General features: G+C 44.5%; 1 protein-coding gene across 1 annotated transcript in view; it reads left to right on the forward strand.

Moving 5' to 3' along the window:
• The first annotated feature begins 2,644 nt into the window (after nt 1-2,644).
• Nucleotides 2,645-18,558, forward strand: part of LOC115129634 (B-cell CLL/lymphoma 9 protein-like) — a 111,019-nt gene continuing 95,105 nt past the window's right edge. The window contains exon 1 of the mRNA XM_029660223.2: nt 2,645-3,092. The gene's annotated coding sequence lies outside the window, so the exon portion shown is untranslated. The remainder of the gene's footprint in view (nt 3,093-18,558) is intronic.

Here is an 18,558-nt window from a genome sequence, read left to right on the forward strand (position 1 = left end):
TATTACTAGCCTGTTCAACCTCTCTTTCATATCGTCTGAGATCCCCCAAAGATTGGAAAGCTGCCGCGGTCATCCCCCTCTTCAAAGGGGAGACACTCTAGACCCAAGACCTTTATCCATCCTGCCCTGCCTTTCTAAAATCTTCGAAAGCCAAGTGAACAAACAGATCACCGAACATTTCGAATCCCACCTTACCTTCTCTACTATGCAATCTGGTTTCCGAGCTGGTCAGGGGTACACCTCAGCCACGCTCAAGGTCCTAAATGGTTCACCAACTATTTCTCAGATAGAGTTCAGTGTGTCAAATCGAAGGGCCTGTTGTCCGGCCCTCTGGCAGTCTCAATGGGGGTGCCACAAGGTTCAATTCTCGGGCCGACTCTTTTCTCTGTATATATCAATGATGTCGCTCTTGCTGCTGGTGATTCTATGATCCACCTCTACGCAGACGACACCATTCTGTATACATCTGGCCCTTCTTTGGACACTGTGCTAACAAACCTCCAAACGAGCTTCAACGCCATACAACACTCCTTCTGTGGCCTCCAACTGCTTTAAAATGCTAGTAAAACCGAGTGCATGGTCTTCAACCGATCGCTGCCTGCAACTACAAATACCTAGGTGTCTGGTTAGACTGTAAACTCTCCTTCCAGACTGACATTAAGCATCTGCAATTCAAAATGAAATCTAGAATTAGCTTCTTATTTCGCAACAATGCCTCCTTCACTCATGCTGCCAAACATACCTTCGTAAAACTGACCATCCTACCGATCCATGACTTCTGCGATGTCATTTACAAATTAGCCTCCAACACTCTACTCAGCAAACTGGTTGCAGTCTATCACAGTGCCATCCGTTTTGTCACCAAAGCCCCATATACTACCCACCATTGCGGCCTTTATGCTCTCGTTGGCTGGCCCTCACTACATATTAGTTTTAAACCCAGTGGCTCCAGGTCATCTATAAGTCTTTGCTAGGTAAAGCCCCGCTTTATCTCAGCTCACTGGTCACCATAGCAACACCCACCTGTAGCACGTGCTCCAGCAGGTATATTTCACTGGTCATCCCCAAAGCCAACACTTCCTTTGGTCGCCTTTCCTTCTAGTTCTCTGCTGTCAATGACTGGAACGAATGCAAAATTCACTGAGCTGGAGTCTTATATCTCCCTCTCTAACTTTAAGCATCAGCTGTCAGAGCAGCTTACCGACACTGTACCTGTGCACATCCAATCTGGAAATAGCACACCCAACTACCTCATTCCCACATGGGGTGGCAGGTACCCTTGTGGTTAGAGCATTGGACTAGCAACCGCAAGGTTGGAAGATCAAATCCCCGAGCTGACAAAGTACAAATCTGTTGTTCTGCCCCTGAACAAGGCAGTTAACCCACTGTTCCTAGGCTGTCATTGAAAATAATAATTTGTTCTTACCTGATTTGCCTAGATAAGTAAAGGTAAAAAAAATATATATATATTGTCATTTATCCTCTTGCTTTTTTGCACCCCAGTATCTCTACTTGCACATCATCATCTGCTCATCTATCACTCCAGTGTTAATGCCTATTTATTGCCTTACCTGCCTACTCGTCTACATTTTCACACAGTGTACATAGATTTTTCTATTGTGTTATTGACTGTACGTCTGTTTATGTGTAACTCTGTGTTGTTGTTTTTGTCGCACTGCTTTGCTTTATCTTGGCCAGGTCGCAGTCGTAAATGAGAACTTGTTCTCAACTGACCTACCTGGTTAAATAAAGGTGAAATAAAATTGCTATGAGTGCTATGGGGCAAAAGTCATTTAGACAGGTTACCTTGGAATTGTTGGGTACAGAGACTATGCTGGCTGCATGTGCTATGACTATGAGGCTGCATGTGCAACATAGTCAAGGCCGGTGAGGTGATTTGAAAGCTGAGGGTTAACAGACTACATACCTGTATGATAAAGATACCATTGTGCAGGTTGTCAAAATCACTAAACATATAACCACAAAATAATGGGGTTTTAGTGATAAACACAAAGTGCCTCGGGATTGATTTGTTAACCTGTCTGACTGCCATCTATGTCTGTCAAGCATCAAAATCAAAACACCAAAATCCCACAGACCCACACACTCACTTTATGGGTCAGTTTATATGGGTTGAAGCTGACTTTTACTTTTACCTCCTACATTTGGTGCTCATGGTTCATTGTTCCAAAACCAACACCTTCCTCCTGCTCTCGTCTCCACTATGGCCCCCTGCCCCCCTCTTTCACGCTGTGATCTCCAACCTCTGAGGCCAGGCATGAGGACAGATCCTGTCCTACCCAACCCCCCACCTTTCTCTCTTTCCCTCACTCTCCCTTGCCCTCTTTCTATGTAGGTGCCTCTCCTATTCTCCCTCAGTCTGAAGCGTCAATGTTTTATCCTACCCGCCCCTCTCGATGTGATTTTTCACCTGTGAAAGCGGGAGCAGTATGGTGCCTGTGCAGTCCTCTGCTGTGTGTGTGTGTGTGAGCAGGTCAGAGACTGGAAGGCTTACACACCGAACGAGAGAGAGGGAGAGGAGGGGCGACCTGAATAGTGGGGGATAAAGAGCGAGTGGCAGAGAGGACGGAGACAGAGGGAGAAAGGGGTGTTTGTAAGGGTAGATGTCTGTGAGTGTGTGTGTGTGTGGGGGGGGCTGTCTTGTTTGCAGCTTGTCAGCAATTGCTTGAGACAAGCTTCCCCTCCACCATGTGTGAAAGCTACTTGGCGTGAATACCCGGACTGTACCAAGTGGCGGCGAGTCATGAGGGGGGAGCTGCAAGAAAAACAGACCCACGCAGAGACAATAGGCCCCTGAAGTGTTCCCCCCGAGTTGCTTTGATGTTGTCCTAGTGTCTAGATGCTAGAGGGGACCAGGGCTTGTGAGGAAGAAGAAGTCTTTGTGTGCACTTTTTTTCACCAGCCAGGACAAAAGAGTGGGGAGTAAGAAGCCCAAAGGGAAGAAAAAACACAAAAACAAATGAAAACCAAAGCGCTCCTCTAGATGTTTTGTGTCCGCGGTAGTGGGGAAGCGAGGGAAGGAGAGAGCGAGTGAGGAGGAGAAGAGAGCTGCAGTAGCACAGGTTGATTGGGTGAGTAGTCTCTGTGTGTGTTTCTTCAGCTTTGGTTGTTTTCTATTTCCATGGGGTTAGTTGTATTTTGGGGTTAGTGGGGGTGGAGGCTGGAGTTGGAAAGCCACTGGGTGAATTGCATGGTGTTGGTGTACCTCCCATTAAAAGTGTAAATCTGGATTTTTATTTACACCAGTGTTAATGTGGAGATTGTTTATATGAGGATAAATGCAATGCATTGAGCTGTGTGGTAAAGCCTGCTTAAAAGTCAGTGTGTGTGTGAGATTGTCAGTGTGGTTTGGAATGTGGGATTGATTAGTCTGTAAATGGGATAACCCCCCTATGATAGTCTGACCCTCTGTGTGTGAGACAGAGAGAGTAACGACGGTGAGGGAGGGTGTTAGATGGGAGGGAGAACCGTCTGAGATCTCCCCAGTCCCATGTGTGAGACAGAGGTGAGACAATGAGACCGCCCTCTCCGTGTCAGCTTTGTCACTTGTGGTTGTGGCTGAACACAGTGTTGGGGGAGTGTGTGGGGGGCAGGGTGGACCTATCTGCCCCTGAGGGGTTTTGGGGGTGGGGGGCTATGTCTGTCGAACCAAGTGAGCATGTGGGTAGCGGGCAGATTTCACACAACCAGCGGTTAGAGAAGAAAAAAAAGCCTGCTGTGATTTGTGGTTTCTCCATTCCTTCCTTTCTGTCTCTCTTTCCCTTTCCATGTTATGATGCTTGTCCACAGCTGCAGTGTATCTTGAGAATTAGAACTCTCCGTCTTATATACAGAGTCTTTGTTAGGGCCTGGCAGTGAATGGCAGTTTGGGGAGTTAATCATTCTGAGATTGTCTGTCATATTCACTTGGTTAACACTCAACACACGATGCAAAGAGTGAACTGTGCACAACGCGTGGGATTCAGCTGGTATTAAAACGGATATAAAAGCATTAGAATTTTATACACAATTTCTTTGTGGAGTAAATATTGTTTGTTTGTTGCTATATTCCTTGACTATTCAACTCTAATTAATTTCAAAGAATGGTTCACTGTGACTTAAGTTCACCCTAACTTTAGTTCACCCTAACTTTAGTTCACCAATGTGATTATATTATTTGATCATTTCCATGCTCTCCCAATTCAGCGGTATATTTCATCTGAGAGATATTTGCTGTCGGTCTTTGATATGATCGTTTTGTCTTCAGTCTGGTCCTGAGTTAAAGGAAGTCCTCTCTGTCACGTCGATATGACAGAATGAAGTGTGTTTGTTCCTTTATTTGGACCCCCCCTGTTAGCTTTTGCAGAAGCAGCATCTACTCTTCCTGGGGTCCACAATAAACACAAAACACGACAAGTAACAAAACTGATACACTGCTAGACAAGGAAATGCACACACATTTAAAATTCAACAATAATACAAACAATACAACAACAAAACATTTGACAAACAATACAACAACAAAATAATGTGTGCGTTAGAGTACGTCTGTATGTCTGTGTGTTTGTATCCCCTCACAGTCCCGCCATTCCATGAGGTGTTTTTAATCTGTGTTTTTATGGTAATTTTGCTGTTAGCTTGAGTTATTAGAGATGGAAGGGAGTTCCATGTGATCATGTCTCTGTATAAAACTGTGCGTTGTTGTTAATTTGTTTTGGAATTGGGGACTGTGAAGAGACCCCTGGGGATTTGAATGGATGTCTTCGCTGAATGCTATTTAATTATGCAGACAATCTGTCATTTTCTTCACAGTAATATTTCTCATACAAACTAGGAGAAACAGTTCATCTCTGGTCAACCCTACACATCGATGCGCCTGCAGTGGAGTGGGTAGAGAACTTCAAGTTCCTCGGTGTCCATATCACTAAGGACTTCAAATGGTCCACACACCGCGTGCACAGTCGTGAAGAAGGCGCGACAGCACCTCTTCCCCCTCAGGAGGTTGAAAAGGTTTGACATGGGCCTTCAAATGCTCGAAAAGCTGCACCATTGAGAACATCTGGACTGGCTGCATCACTGCTTAGTATGGCAACAGCACCACCCTGGATCGCATGCCGCAACAGAGGAAGGTACGGACAGTCCAGTAAATCACTGGGACCGAGCTCCCTGCCATCCAGGACCTCTATATCAGGTGGTGTGAAAGGTAGGCCCTGAAAATCATTAAAGACTCCAGTCACTCCAGCCATAGACTGTTCTCTCCGTTTCCGCATGGCAAGCGGTACCGGCGCAACAACTCTGACACCAACAGGCACCTGAACAGCTTCTATCTCCAAGCCATAAGACTGCAAAATAGCTAACAAAATGGCCATACAGACTATCTGAGTTGACCCCGTTATTTTATTTTTGTACTGTCTCAGGATTCTACACACTCATACACACTAACACTCCAACACACACACACACACACACACACACACACACACACACACACACACACACACACACACACACACACACACACACACACACACACACACACACACACACACACACACACACACACACACACACACACACTTGATTTTCTCACAAGCACAACATGCACACACATTCATACTGACTCTACACACATGCACACACACTCACATACAATCATCATATACACTGCTGCTACTCCGTTTATCATATATCCTGATGCCTAGTCACCTTACCCTATAAATATCTACCTCTATCACTCCACATTGTAAATATAGTATTGGAACTGACCCTGTATATTGCTTACTTACTTCTCGTGTTCTTCTTGTTTTATTTTTTATTTTTTCTATATGTTATTTTTAGTATATTGATTACTACATTAGTGGGTTTAGAGCTAGCAAGAAAGGCATTTCACTGTACTTGTGAACATTAAAACATCAAACTCGAGAGGGGAGGAGAGGAGACATTCACTCTGTTCTACATTAGTCCCGTCTTGGTCCTCAGACATCAGCTTCAAAGATGTGGTAGTTCAGGGATTTACTTACACACTGTGGAGTCAGTGTTACAAGAGGCAGAGTTCACTTCCAGTTGATTCAAGCAATGCATCAAAAAATGAGAAGAAATGATCTTCCTGAGTTAACTGCCGTTTATACTGCACCTAACACACCTAAATATAAGTAAATGAGCACTGAATGAATGAGCATGGGCAATCATGAGTGTTTTATTTGTGTAAGCTTTACCTAATAATGCATCAAAGGGTACTTGGATTTGCTGATAGAGTATATTTGTACTTCTGTGACACAGACACATTTTATCTGTTCAAAATAAAATGCTTTTATAAGCGTATTTCTCCTGACGTTTTTCAGACTCGGAAAAGCGAATAGGTTGTGAGCATTTTTGTTGTGCGAAAAATGCAGACCACGAGAATGCAACGTAAGTCTGTTATGCAACAGGAAATAGCATTAAACTTAATTCTACTGCTGTATAATCGGTAAAACATCACATTGAGTAATTAGGTAAAAGAAGAAAAGGCATGATGATTAAATGAGTTCTAGGGTTTAAAACGAGTAAATTCTATCATTGAAAGGGATAGTTCATTGGGGAGCGTGCAACAGAATAAATGGGTTTATTCTTCACAGTTGTCAAATATCTAATGCATAAATTATGCCTACATTACAGCAACAGTTAATAATCCACTGCAAACATAAAAAAGCATTTAGTTAGATGACAGTTTAGTTAATGCCAGGATGTGAGAAGGGACGCTCGTAATAGTTTCATTATGTCCTCGGGTTCTGTAGCACATTTTTGGTCAGCAGAATTAACTTTAGAAAGAGAATGTGTACTGGGGACTTGCCTTGTGAGACATGGTGATTCTAGGAGGTTCAATTGGAGGTGTCCATCAGGCTGTGTATTCGGGGGGGTGACAGCACTCCAAAGACAGTTGAATTTGGAGACCAGAGTGAATCACATCAAAGTTATAATTGAGCATACTACACACCCTCTTTGGCATAATCACCCCACCTTTTTGTGTCCTGATTCTGGTTCATGTATTAAACTAGGGCTGGCTATTGGAGAAGACGGTAGTAAGAAAGAGTCTGTGTAGCACAGCCTGACCTCAGGGACCCATCCCCCATCAACAGGCCCTGTAATCAACATGGATTTCTGCCCAAAGTGGTGACAAATTTACCGGTGCTATAGCTAAGCAATTTCAAGGAAAAACGAGCAGAGGATCCAATAATTGAAGGATCAATGGTCGTGGTTCAGGAGAGAGAGGAGCTCTGCTGGCTGGGCAGACAGCAACCAGATAGCAACCTACTCTGACAGGACCAGACTGAGGGGTGAGTGAGTGAGTGAGTGAGTGAGAGAGAGAGAGGGGGGGTAGAAGTATTTGATCCCCTGCTGATTTTGTACATTTGCCCACTGACAAAGAAATGATCAGTCTATAATTTTAATGGTGGGTTTATTTGAACAGGGAGAGACAGAATAACAACAAAAAAATCCAGAAAAACGCATTTCAAAAATGTTATAAATTGATTTGCATTTTATTGAGGGGAATAAGTATTTGACCCCCTCTCAATCAGAAAGATTTCTGGCTCCCAGGTGTCTTTTATACAGGTAACGAGCTGAGATTAGGAGCACACTCTTAAAGGGAGTGCTCCTAATCTCGGTTTGTTACCTGTATAAAAGACACCTGTCCACAGAAGCCATCAATCAATCAGATTCCAAACTCTCCACCATGGACGAGACCAAAGAGCTCTCCAAGGATGTCAGGGACAAGATTGTAGACCTACACAAGGCTGGAATGGGCTACAAGACCATCGCCAAGCAGCTTGGTGAGAAGGTGACAACAGTTGGTGCGATATTTCGCAAATGGAAGAAACACAAAAGAACTGTCAATCTCCCTCGGCCTGGGGCTCCATGCAAGATCTCACCTCGTGGAGTTGCAATGATCATGAGAAAGGTGAGGAATCAGCCCAGAACTACATGGGAGGATCTTGTCAATGATCTCAAGGCAGCTGAGACCATAGTCGCCAAGAAAACAATTGGTAACATACTACGCCATGAAGGATTAAAATCATTCAGCGCCCGCAAGGTCCCCCTGCTCATGAAAGCACATATACATGCCCGTCTGAAGTTTGCCAATGAACATCTGAATGATTCAGAGGACAACTGGGTGCAAGTGTTGTGGTCAGATAAGAGGGAAATGGAGCTCTTTGGCATCAACTCAACTCCCGTGTTTGGAGGAGGAGGAATGCTGCCTATGACCCCAAGAACACCATCCCCACCCTCAAACATGGAGGTGGAAACTTCTTTGGGTTTTTTTCTGCTAAGGGGACAGGACAACTTCACTGCATCAAAGGGACAATGGACGGGGCCATGTACCGTCAAATCTTGGGTGAGAACCTCCTTCCCTCAGCCAGGGCATTGAAAATGGGTCGTGGATGGGTATTCCAGCATGACAATGACCCAAAACATATGGCCAAGGCAACAAAGGAGTGGCTCAAGAAGAAGCACATTAAGGTCTTGGAGTGGCCTAGCTAGTCTCCAGACCTTAATCCCATAGAAAATCTGTGGAGGGAGCTGAAGGTTCGAGTTGCCAAACGTCAGCCTCGAAACCTTAATGACTTGGAGAAGATCTGCAAAGAGGAGTGGGACAAAATCCCTCCTGAGATGTGTGCAAACCTGGTGGCCAACTACAAGAAAAGTCTGACCTCTGTGATTGCCAACAATGGTTTTGCCACCAAGTACTAAGTCATGTTTTGCAGAGGGGTCAAATACTTATTTCGCTCATTAAAATGCAAATCAATTTATAACATTTTTGACATGTGTTTTTCTGTTTTTTTGTTATTCTGTCTCTCACTGTTCTTATAAACCTACCATTAAAGTTATAGACTGATCATTTCTTTGTCAGTGTGCAAACGTACAAAATCAGCAGGGGATCAAATACTTTTCCCCCTCACTGTATAGGTGGTAGATGAGTGTCTGGATCATTTTGCTTAGTTCACGCTGATGGTCAGATTGTTTCCCAGTCTCTCTCTGCTTGATGACTTCCCCATGTGTTCCAGCCAGTCAGTCTGAGAAGGCTGCTGAGCTTATTTATATATATATATATATATATATATATTTATTTATTTTAAACTAGGCAAGTCAGTTAAGAACAAATTCTTATTTTCAATGACGGCCTAGGAACAGTGGGTTCCTGTTCAGGGGCAGAATGACAGATTTGCACCTTGTCAGCTCGGGGGTTTGAACTTGCAACTTTCCGGTTACTAGTCCAATGGGCTACCTAACCACTCTAACCACTAGGCTACCCTGCCGCCCCAAGCTCCACAGAGTGCAGAGTACAGGGGCTGTCCAGACAGCCCAAGTCCTCTCTACAAAGACCAGAAGTCCCTGAAATTTACCTAAGCCCCTGACACGGGGGGAAAACTTCCCTCAAGTACTGATACTGAGAAATGTCTAAGGAGGCTTGAGCCAGAATTAAACCAATTGTAAATGAAGGCTAAACCACGCTGCATGTTGACTGAGAATGCTTATGCTGGATTTTAAGGACAGCTGAGGCTTTGTATCAATATCCAATGGCGATATCCACGAAATAATCAGCTTGCGCTGCTGTGTCTTCAGGGCATTTTTCTTTATAAGCTATCTGGGTCTGTGTTGAGGACTGTGTCTACTCTATAGAGTCGCTACCTTCCTCAAGTGTCAAACCGACATTAAGTTGAGTAGGCCTATTTTCAGAGCTCTTCAGCGTGATATCACCGATGCTAGCTAAACAATAGCACACAACACTTGATTGAACTCCCCAGCTTCACTTCGTCTCTATCAAGCACGTTACAGCATACAAAGCATGTGCATGTTCAAGAGGCCCTTCACACCTGGGTGGGCTCTACAAAAGTACTCAGAGCAGATGGGAGAATATGCAGAGGAACACACGTTAGCGATTGCATTAGCATTAGCGCATAGCATTAGCAATACTGTTGTCTCAGTTAGGGATGTGGCGGTCACAAAATTTCGTCAGTCAGTAATTGTCAAGCAAATAACTGTTGCTCTCACGGTAGTTGACCGTTAATTAACATAAACACATTTAGCATATCCTGGCTTCTACACCTACAAGCCACTGATGCAGACCTTTGGAACATCTACATTTTCAAAAGTCTAATAAATCCATGTAATATAGCCTACACCTTCACAATAAATCGTTATTTATTTTAGACAGGTCTAAAGAAACATGATATGAAGAGAATTTAGACTATTTCAGAAGAACAGAAGAGCATACTCTGAGTTGTCCTTATGTTAGGCCCTGATCTGGCTATGCCATGTGGTTGTGGGCTACAGTAGTTCATTAAGCAGACAAGATTTGCTTAAAATTGTGCGGCTATTCTGCGTTGAGAGGTTAACAATGAAATAGGTGTTCCTGTATGCTTAATTTAGAGTTATTCATGTAACTTTAGCTGTTCTACAAATGTTGGGCTATATGTTTTCATTTGTAATACATTGTAAGATTGCATGATGTGACTTCAATGATGATTTGAGAAAAATCGCTTGAAAGGCATGAGCTCTGCTTTGTTTTTAGCGCAGGCTGTACACACCACATCAGTCACTCATTCACAAGTTGAGAAGCAGTTGATAATGCCTGGAATTTTACTGTGGCATCCCCTTTGTGTCGTCGTTTTGCACCTAAAAAAATCCATGTCTTTTGCGGGCAGTGGCCTTCGGGTCTTTCTCACAGTCTACAAGTGAAGACAGACACATCCAGATGCAACTGTGAGCGTCCTCATCCAATTCAGAGGAGCATATTGAAAATATTGGAAGAACTGTCCACATTTACTTTTCGTCAGCCAACAATATGAGTAGGCCTAACGAACTTCAAAAGCACTAGGCTATGTCAATCTACTATCCCCCATAGGACAAAGGTCAACCTATTCTATTCTGTGCGAGAAATAAATATTCCAAACATAGTCTGGGACAGTTGTGGGATGCGATAGATCCCAAATGAATACAACCACTAGCATTAAAAACACTTTTTTACAGAATGTGGCTGACGCAACAGATCAGAACGTTTCGCAAATGTCATACTTGAGTAAAATGAAAGATACCTTAATAGAAAAGGACTCGAATAAAAGTGAAAGTCACCCAGTAAAATACTACTTGAGTAAGCCTAAAAGTATTTGGTTTTGAGTATACTTAAGTATCAAACGTAAATGTAAATGCTAAAATATACTTAAGTATCAAAAGTAAAAGTACAAGTATAAATCATTTCAAAATCCTTATATTAAGCAAGTCAGATGGACACATTTTCTAATTTTTTATTTCTCCAACACTCAGACATCCGTTACAAACGAAGCATGTGTTTAGTGAGTCCGCCACATCAGATGCAGTAGGGATGACCAGGGATGCTCTCTTGAGATGTTGCACAAAATGAGCTCATGGGCTCTCATGAAGTGTTTGATTCGATTTTCGAATACATTGGCATTGATGCCAGAGTGATTAGAGGGACAACAGAGTGCTGAGTACCAGGCAGTTAGCAAGTTTGGTGGGCTACTAACGACCACCAGCAGCATCAGAGCTTGGAGAAGCCTAATTACTGGCAACGGTCACATGGAATTTGACTGCCTTCATGACTCGTGGCGGGAATATGGTTATTACCTAGTCTCAGTTCTTGTTAGAGAGTCATTGATATTGTGTTGCTTCTCCCTGTAGCTTGTTTGTTATTGTCAATGGTCTCTCATGGTTCTGCTTAATCCAAGATGGCGTAGCAGTAAGTCCTGTCGTGTCGTGTCCCCTGTATATATCTTTTTTGTTTTTTTACATATTTTTCGCATATCTCTTTAAAAACTTTTTGCTAAACCTAAGCTTCCAAATACTCTCCTGCAACCCGCCTCACCCAATGTAGCTATTTTTCCTAAAGTATTTATATTTATATTTACTTCAGAACCGGAACCCCTCAACTGAAGCTCAACTGAAGCTAGCCAGCTAACCACTAGCCATGCTAGCGGTCTTCAGCTAACCGGTCATCAGCTAACCTTCAGCCCGGAAAGCTCTCGCCAGTTCGAACAACGCGACTCTAACCAGAGCATAACGGACCTATTTATTTTTTCATCCACCGATTTCTTCCCCGGATTCCCACCGCAAATGGAACATTTTTCAGCTGGATCTTCACAACTAGCTATCTAGCTATCTACGAACTGTTAGCTTGCTAGCACAGGCCTGCTAACCGTCTGCATCGCCGCGTCCCAAACACCCATATTTACTTTCTATCTCTTTTTGATTTTTAATTTGTTTATACCTTCCGGAAACCTGCCTCACCCAATGTGATACGGAATCGCTATTATTTTAATTTTTTTTAGAACACACTCAAGAACCTCCAGAAGCTAACCAGCTAACTAGCTACAAGCTATTTAGTCATTGTTCATTTTAAAAAAAAACCTGGATAACACTCGCCAGTCCAGCTTCCCTGCCCCATCCACCGCTGCCCCCTGGACACTGATCTCTTGGCCACATAGCTGATGCACGCTGGACTGTCCATTAATCACGGTACTCCATTCTGCTTGTTTGTTTTACCTGTTGGCCCCGTTGCCTAGTCAACGCCATTTTACCTGCTGTTGTCGTGCCAGCTGATTAGCTGTTGTTGTCTAACCTACTGTTTTAGCTAGCTTTCCCAATTCAACACCTGTGATTACTGTATGCCTCGCTGTATGTCTCTCTCAAATGTCAATATGCCTTGTATACTGTTGTTCAGGTTAGTTATCATTGTTTTAGTTCACAATGGACCCCCTAGTTCCACTCTTCATACCCCTGATAACTCCTTTGTCCCACCTCCCACACATGCGGTGACCTCACCCATTACAACCAGCATGTCCAGAGATACAACCTCTCTCATCATCACCCGGGGCCTGGGCTTACCTCCGCTGTACCCGCACCCCACCATACCCCTGTCTGCGTATTATGCCCTGAATATATTCTACCATGCCCAGAAACCTGCTCCTCTTATTCTCTGTTCGCTCTAGGCGACCAGTTTTGATAGCCTTTAGCCGCACCCTCATACTACTCCTTCTCTGTTCCGCGGGTGATGTGGAGGTAAACCCAGGCCCTGCATGTCCCCAGGCACCCTCATTTGTTGACTTCTGTGATCGAAAAAGCCTTGGTTTCATGCATGTCAACATCAGAAGCCTCCTCCCAAAGTTTGTTTTACTCACTGCTTTAGCACACTCTGCTAACCCTGATGTCCTTGCTGTGTCTGAATCCTGGCTCAGGAAGGCCACCAAAAATTCAGAGATTTCCATACCCAACTATAACATCTTCCGTCAAGATAGAACTGCCAAAGGGGGAGGAGTTGCAGTCTACTGCAGAGATAGCCTGCAAAGTAATGTCATACTTTCCAGGTCCATACCCAAACAGTTCGAACTACTAATTTTGAAAATTACTCTCTCCAGGAATAAGTCTCTCACTGTTGCCGCCTGCTACCGACCCCCCTCAGCTCCCAGCTGTGCCCTGGACACCATTTGTGAATTGATCGCCCCCCATCTAGCTTCAGAGTTTGTTCTGTTAGGTGACCTAAACTGGGATATGCTTAACACCCCGGCAGTCCTACAATCTAAGCTAGATGCCCTCAATCTCACACAAAGCATCAAGGAACCCACCAGGTACAACCCTAACTCTGTAAACAAGGGCACCCTCATAGACGTCATCCTGACCAACTGGCTCTCCAAATACACCTCCGCTGTCTTCAACCAGGATCTCAGCGATCACTGTCTCATTGCCTGTATCCGCTACGGAGCCGCAGTCAAACGACCACCCCTCATCACTGTCAAACGCTCCCTAAAACACTTCTGTGAGCAGGCCTTCCTAATCGACCTGGCCCGGGTATCCTGGAATGACATTGACCTCATCCCGTCAGTTGAGGATGCCTGGTCATTCTTTAAAAGCAACTTCCTCTCCATTTTAGATAAGCATGCTCCGTTCAAAAAATGCAGAACCAAGAACAGATACAGCCTTGGTTCACTCCAGACCTGACTGCCCTCGACCAGCACAAAAACATCCTGTGGCGGACTGCAATAGCATCGAAGAGTCCCCGTGATATGCAACTGTTCAGGGAAGTCAGGAACCAATACACGCAGTCAGTCAGGAAGGCTAAGGCCAGCTTCTTCAGGCAGAAGTTTTCATCCTGTAGCTACAACTCCAAAAAGTTCTGGGACACTGTGAAGTCCATGGAGAACAAGAGCACCTCCTCCCAGCTGCCCACTGCACTGAGGCTAGGTAACACGGTCACCACCGATAAATCCATGATTATCGAAAACTTCAATAAGCATTTCTCAACGGCTGGCCATGCCTTCCGCCTGGCTTCTCCAACCTCGGCCAACAGCTCCGCCCCCCCCGCAGCTCCTCGCCCAAGCCTCTCCAGGTTCTCCTTTACCCAAATCCAGATAGCAGATGTTCTGAAAGAGCTCCAAAACCTGGACCGGTACAAATCAGCTGGGCTTGACAATCTGGACCCTCTATTTCTGAAACTATCCACCGCCATTGTCGCAACCCCTATCACCAGCCTGTTCAACCTCTCTTTCATATCGTCCGAGATCCCCAAGGATTGGAAAGCTGCCGCAGTCATCCCCCTCTTCAAAGGGGGAGACACCCTGGACCCAAACTGTTACAGACCTATATCCATCCTGCCCTGCCTATCTAAGGTCTTCGAAAGCCAAGTCAACAAACAGGTCACTGACCATCTCGAATCCCACCGTACCTTCTCCGCTGTGCAATCTGGTTTCCGAGCCGGTCACGGGTGCACCTCAGCCACACTCAAGGTACTAAACGATATCATAACCGCCATCGATAAAAGACAGTACTGTGCAGCCGTCTTCATCGACCTTGCCAAGGCCTTCGACTCTGTCAATCACCATATTCTTATCGGCAGACTCAGTAGCCTCGGTTTTTCGGATGACTGCCTTGCCTGGTTCACCAATTACTTTGCAGACAGAGTTCAGTGTGTCAAATCGGAGGGCATGCTGTCCGGTCCTCTGGCAGTCTCTATGGGGGTGCCACAGGGTTCAATTCTCGGGCCGACTCTTTTCTCTGTATATATCAATGATGTTGCTCTTGCTGCGGGCGATTCCCTGATCCACCTCTACGCAGACGACACCATTCTATATACTTTCGGCCCGTCATTGGACACTGTGCTATCTAACCTCCAAACGAGCTTCAATGCCATACAACACTCCTTCCGTGGCCTCCAACTGCTCTTAAACGCTAGTAAAACCAAATGCATGCTTTTCAACCGATCGCTGCCTGCACCCACATGCCCGACTAGCATCACCACCCTGGATGGTTCCGACCTTGAATATGTGGACATCTATAAGTACCTAGGTGTCTGGCTAGACTGCAAACTCTCCTTCCAGACTCATATCAAACATCTCCAATCGAAAATCAAATCAAGAGTCGGCTTTCTATTCCGCAACAAAGCCTCCTTCACTCACGCCGCCAAGCTTACCCTAGTAAAACTGACTATCCTACCGATCCTCGACTTCGGCGATGTCATCTACAAAATGGCTTCCAACACTCTACTCAGCAAACTGGATGCAGTCTATCACAGTGCCATCCGTTTTGTCACTAAAGCACCTTATACCACCCACCACTGCGACTTGTATGCTCTAGTCGGCTGGCCCTCGCTACATATTCGTCGCCAGACCCACTGGCTCCAGGTCATCTACAAGTCCATGCTAGGTAAAGCTCCGCCTTATCTCAGTTCACTGGTCACGATGGCAACACCCATCCGTAGCACGCGCTCCAGCAGGTGTATCTCATTGATCATCCCTAAAGCCAACACCTCATTCGGCCGCCTTTCGTTCCAGTACTCTGCTGCCTGTGACTGGACGCAATTGCAAAAATCGCTGAAGTTGGAGACTTTTATCTCCCTCACCAACTTCAAACATCAGCTATCTGAGCAGCTAACCGATCGCTGCAGCTGTACATAGTCTATTGGTAAATAGCCCACCCATTTTCACCTACCTCATCCCCATACTGTTTTATTTATTTACTTTTCTGCTCTTTTGCACACCAATATCTCTACCTGTACATGACCATCTGATCATTTATCACTCCAGTGTTAATCTGCAAAATTGTAATTATTCGCCTACCTCATGCCTTTTGCACACATTGTATATAGACTCCCCCCCTTTTTTTCTACTGTGTTATTGACTTGTTAATTGTTTACTCCATGTGTAACTCTGTGTTGTCTGTTCACACTGCTATGCTTTATCTTGGCCAGGTCGCAGTTGCAAATGAGAACTTGTTCTCAACTAGCCTACCTGGTTAAATAAAGGTGAAATAAAATAAAAAATAAAAAAGATGCCAGCAGATGAGGGAAATCTAATTTGGGAGAGAGTTCTCTCCATGATAGAACACAGCTGTAGAAATCCTTGCTGAAGTCTCCTGCTTCGTACACATCAGGGTCGTGTTCATTGGGCACCAAACAGAAGAAACTAAAACAAAGAGGGACTACCTGGACTTGGTCCAGGAAGAAACAAGCATTTGCATTTTCTGTTACGTGGCCTAATGAACTCACCCCAGATGGGCGATGATCAAGGAAAGAGACATTGACCACCTCTGTGAGTATGTGCAGCACATTAGATCACAACTCTGGCTATGGATTGACCTTGGCTTTCCCATGTAACACTACAATAGGATAGTATACTAGATCTCTGCAGCTAACTGCTAGCTGCTAACTGCTATTCATTCCTTTACACTTGTGTGTATAAGGTAGTTGTTGTGAAATTGTTAGGTTAGATTACTTGTTAGATATTACTGCATGGTTGGAACTAGAAGCACAAGCAATTTCGCTACACTCTGCTAACAATGTGTATGTGACAAATAACATTTGATATGATTTGAATTTGAGCCGTGACAAGGCAGGACAGTAACAGGGTCGTCGTCTCTTAGACACATTTGTGCACTTCTAGGAATGGTGCTGTTGTTCAGTGGCTGGAATGTTTCACGGCTTTTCCAAGGCTGACCTGATATAGCTGGAACAAATGATGGCGCGCTACTCTGGCGGTTGGCCTGTAATGCTGATATATTTGCGTTGGCTGTTAGCACTCCATGATATCAGCACAGACCTGCACTTTAGCTTCAATTAATGGATGAGGGTGAGGAATCTGCATCCCCAGCGTATTAGAAACACACACACACACACACACACACACACACACACACACACACACACACACACACACACACACACACACACACACTCTCTCTCTCTCTCTCATGGGCACACACATGCCTATACAAAGACTTATACAGTGAAAGGTGGTACTGTTTCTTCCATTTCAGTGCCACTTCATTCCTAGAACCCCTCTGGTTCGCCACAGTCACATGGAAATAATACCTGCCCCTTTGCTTTGGGATCATTACTACTCTATTTTCATAATTTACTGTGTCTGTATGTTGGATCTGGTTCCCATTTCCCCAGGATTTATGCTGCTCTATTACATTCCTCTCTCTTTAATGCACTTGCACAGAGCCACAGGAGAATTTGATACGCTTCGCATTTGGGAAATCTGAGACAGAGAGAGTGAGACAGAGAGAGACAGAGAATGAGAGATATTGAAAGAGAGAGGGGGGAGATAGGAAAAAAAAGGGTCTGAAAATAAAAATAAAAAATTAAATTTTTTATAATTTATTTCACCTTTATTTAACCAGGTAGGCCAGTTGAGAACAAGTTCTCATTTACAAATATAATGACAAAGGATAAAAATATTGAATTCCTTTGTGTAGGTCAGGTTCCTGGTTTAGTGCTTTTGTGGTGCCCTAGCCTCTTGATTGGGCAGAGGTTAAACCAGATCATTGGCTGCTGGTCTTCGGGCCATGGTGGTGGCAGTAGTGGTGGTGTGGGATAGCAGGCATCATGGAGGAGGGTTAGTCATCAGGGAGCCCAGCGCTCACAATATACAAGCACCAAAAAGGACTGGAGAAAGGGAGGGAGGGAAGGAGGGGGAGAGAAGGGAGGGGGCTGTGATGAATTCAAAGCAGTCTTGCTTGACTTGTGGTGTTTATTGGTCCATGGAAGCTTCTGGAAGTATGCTAATGACTCTTATCCTGTGTGTGTGTGTGTGAGAGAGAGAGAGAGAGAGAGAGAGAGAGAGAGAGAGAGAGAGAGAGCGAGAGAGAGAGAGAGAGAGAGAGAGAGAGAGAGAGAGAGAGAGAGAGGGGCAATGAGCGACTTTCCCCAACATCTCACACTGTCTGTCTGTCTGTCACACACACACACACACACACACACACACACACACACACACACACACACACACACACACAGAGACACAGAGAGGCACGTGGAAAAGGGGCCACTTTAATAATGGGAATTGATGAGAAATTATGTAAAATATATCACTAGCCACTTTAAACAATGCTACCTAATATAATGTTTACATACCCTACATTATTCATCTCATATGTATATGTATATACTGTACTCTATATCATCTACTGCATCTTTATGTAATACATGTATCACTAGCCACTTTAACTATGCCACTTTGTTTACATACTCATCTCATATGTATATACTGCACTCAATACCATCTACTGTAT

The sequence above is a fragment of the Oncorhynchus nerka genome, linkage group LG5 (genome assembly GCF_034236695.1).
Source record: "Oncorhynchus nerka isolate Pitt River linkage group LG5, Oner_Uvic_2.0, whole genome shotgun sequence".
NCBI classification, from domain to species: domain Eukaryota; kingdom Metazoa; phylum Chordata; class Actinopteri; order Salmoniformes; family Salmonidae; genus Oncorhynchus; species Oncorhynchus nerka.